This window comes from Amblyomma mixtum, chromosome 6 (genome assembly GCF_055824585.1).
Source record: "Amblyomma mixtum isolate Tamu chromosome 6, ASM5582458v1, whole genome shotgun sequence".
NCBI classification, from domain to species: Eukaryota; Metazoa; Arthropoda; class Arachnida; order Ixodida; family Ixodidae; genus Amblyomma; species Amblyomma mixtum.
In genome coordinates, this window is record NC_143017.1 from 154,625,805 (window position 1) to 154,629,406 (window position 3,602).

At 43.5% G+C, this 3,602-nt stretch overlaps 1 non-coding gene across 1 annotated transcript; it reads right to left on the reverse strand.

Annotated features, from left to right (window-relative positions):
• Nucleotides 1–2,482: 2,482 nt before the first annotated feature.
• LOC149340869 (Nuclear RNase P) lies at nucleotides 2,483–2,798 on the reverse strand. The gene has a single exon (XR_016283908.1).
• Between the last annotated feature and the right edge of the window lie 804 nt (nucleotides 2,799–3,602).

The following is a 3,602-nucleotide window of genomic DNA, read 5'->3' on the forward strand; positions in this document are numbered from 1 at the left end:
TTGAACAGATGCTATTTCAGATGCACTTATTTCATACTTGAACGGTTGATAGTTTTGGCGCCGATGGAAAGAAAGCAATGACGTTTTATTAGTGTTTAAGGACATTAACCAAGTGTTGCACCAGGCTTCAACACGTTTAAGGTCGTCTTGAAGTAAGCGAGAGTCAGAGGTGTTATGGATGGGGCGGTAGATTACACAGTCGTCTGCAAATAGGCGGATATGAGAAGTGATATTATTAGGCAGGTCGTTAATATAGATTAGAAAAAGCAAAGGCCCAAGCACAGTGCCTTGGGGGACACCGGAAAGGACCGGGGAGCAAGATGACGAAAGTTTATTAGCATACACAAATTGTTTCCGGTTAGTGAGAAAGTTGCGTATCCAATCTAATACAAGAGGGTTAATGTGTAAGCTTGAAAGTTTAAGTAGAAGTCTTTGATGGGGAACCTTATCGAATGCCTTTTCAAAATCCAAAAAGAGAGCGTCCACCGGAATGTTTAAATCGAGATTAGAGCTTATGTCGTTAATGAATAAAGCTAGTTGAGTATCACATGATAGCCCTTTGCGAAACCCATGCTGATTAGGATGAAAAAAAGTGACAGATATCAGGAATTTTACTATGTGAGAGTAAAGCACATGCTCCATTAGTTTCGAACAAACGCTAGTTAGTGAAATGGGACGATAACTAGAACATAAAGATGGAGGACCTTTTTTCGGGACTGGAACAACCTTGCCTACTTTCCAGTCTTCCGGCACCACTCCTGATGACAATGATTGCTGGAAAATATGGCATAAAATCACACTGACAGTGTTTTTCGTATGTTTTAGTACCTTGGTGTTAATGCCATCGACACCTGCAGAAGATGAAAGCCTTAATGAGTCAATGATTTTCACAATACCGGGAGGATTAAAAGTGATCTCAGGCATAACAGTGTGATCGTAATGGAGAAAATCTGGTAAATTGTTAGCAGGTTCTTGCGTGAAAACAGAAGTGAATGCACGGTTTAGTTCTTCGGCTGTTTGACTTGCAGGAATCGGGCGATTGCAGTGATCGTGTAATTGTAATGTTTGCCAGCGTTTAGGGTTTATAGTACTCCAAAATTTTTTAGGGTCATTTTTTAACATGGTTGGCAAAACTGATGAATAGAAAATACGCTTTGTTTTGTTAGCAAGTGACTCAAACTCCTTTTCCGCAGTGTAATACTTTTTCCATGAGCATTCGTTGTTAATTCGTTTAGCAGAGCGAAAGAGTCTTTTCTTTTTGTTGTTGAGACGTTTCAGCGTGCGGTTGAACCATGGCGATGATTGTTTATCGGTTACAGTGATAGTGGGTATGTACGTCTTTATCAGCTCATGCATTTTATCCTTGAAAAGTAACCAGTTAGTCTCAGCGGAACGTTTAGAAAAGTCCTCAAGAAGGCAGACGGAAAATTCCTCAAGTGCAGTATTGATTGCGGAATAGTTTCCTTTATCATATAATGTTATTGTTTTCATTATTGTTGGTGTACCCGGTAGATGGCAATGAAACGAACCGTGCACGATGGAATGGTCACTAAGACCTGGTAAATATGTGAGCGAAGAGAGCTTATCGGAGTCAGAGGTAAGGATCAGATCGAGTGTATTCGACGAATTGCTGCTATGACGTGTTGGTTGGGCGACTACTTGCGTTAGTCCAAAGGTTAGACACGTGTTTACGAAGTCACTTTCAATGTTATTCTTTGATAGTGTTTTGGCGAGATTAGACCAGGTAATAGCAGGAAAGTTAAAGTCTCCGAACAGCAGAATAGGTGACTGACGGTGCGTTGCAGTTACGCATTGAAGAACTGTGTGGAATTCGGCGACAAAAGAAGCGTTGGCGTCGGGGGGGCGATAACAGGCGCCGATTATTATAGGCGGGTAAGAGGCATTGGAAATAACAAATATAATTTCTAGGGGCGATGATATTTTTAATTCGATGCATTGGAGATTTCGGTGGGCTGCTATCAGTACGCCACCCCCACGCTTGTCGATTCGATCCCGCCGGAAAATATTTAAGTCGGAAGAAAGCGAGAGAATTTCAGAGTCGGTGATTGATGATGTGAGCCATGTCTCGGTAAGAACAACAAGGTTAGACTCTGTTGTGTGAATTATATTCCTGAGAGGATCAAGTTTAGGCAAAAGGCTTCTGATATTAGTATATATAAAGGATAAGTAAGAACGGCTAGGTTTCAGACAAGTGTTTCCTACGTGTGTAAAGGGTGGGGGACAACCATCTGATTACTGCGGTCAAAAGTGTAAGTTTTCTTTCCGATGGTTAGTTTGTCATGTCTGAGTTTGAATTTAGTTTCTTCCTGTGCCTTCGCGAATTCCACAAGGCGCTTTCTGGCGGCAAGAGTACTTGGGCAGTAGTCTTCAGAAATACTGTAACTTGTGCCTTTGAGTTTTTTGGCACATGAAATAACCTTTCATTTTTTCATACAAAGAAAAAAATGTAAATCGGTCCCGAGATGGAGTAGTCTGAATTGAGTTATGCTCATCAGCCCGCACGAGGCAGGCGTGGCACCTTGCAAATCGAGCTCAGAACGCCAGCCACGGTCCGTTTCCAACGGCCGACCGGGATCCTTCGGTCCGCCTGGCCACCACCGAGGCGCAGGCTTCCTCCCTCGACCGAACCCCGCGGCGTACGTTTCTTGTGGAGCCGACCGACCTCTCGGTTGGGACCCGGTTGGGGCCTTCTCCAACGGGCTCCTGTCTCAGACCTTCCCAGGGGAAAGCTAGTAGAGCAACTGCGTGCTCCGTGGGTGTCCCCTTATGCAAGCATCACCCCGGAACCCGCCAGTTCATGCCGAGCGGCGGCTATTTATGCTACCTCGGTCTCGAACATCAAAAAGTCTTGTTGTCTGCAGAACTGCACATAAATTTGAAGCAATGAGCCAACCAATGTTCGCGGTTGGGCACCGATGAAAGGGTTGAAGGCTTACACGCAAAACTTTTAACTCGTTTTGAAGATGCACCAAACTGCTTCATGAAATCATAAAAACATGACACAGCTCAGGAGGCCCTTCCGCGTGAAATAACAATAATTTCCAACAAGCGGCTTTTTAGATCACTGTGTTGATCCATCGTTGTGACTAAGTAGTCATAGCACAAGGAAGCACTCTTCATACCGCAGAACTTCAGAGAATCTATTAGTGCCCTAATTATTTCTGGATACGCGGAAAGGTTCTTGCGTCTACCTGACAGCTTCCGGCGCGCTTTATGAAACGATAACTTTCATCATTGATACCCTGAGCGTGTTCAGTTACTGTGCTACCGTTGCATTTCGCCTGAGTTATTTGCAGCTGTTTTGCCAGCTTCTGTCAATAAGTACCCATTCATCTAATCTACCAGGTAACTTTTTTAATTGTTGCATTATTTCACGAACAATGACAGATACGTCGGTCTGGTCTGTGCAAGTTGGTTTCACAGCCATGCGGACATTACGTACGTGACAGAGTTCACTTAAAAGACTTTCACTTAACTAAAATTAACTAAATATCTTTAAACTTTCAGGGCGAAAGGCGAAATTGAAGGCTGTCAACATCGACAGCGAGCATAACTTTTCAATTTTCTGAAACGTCGTTGTG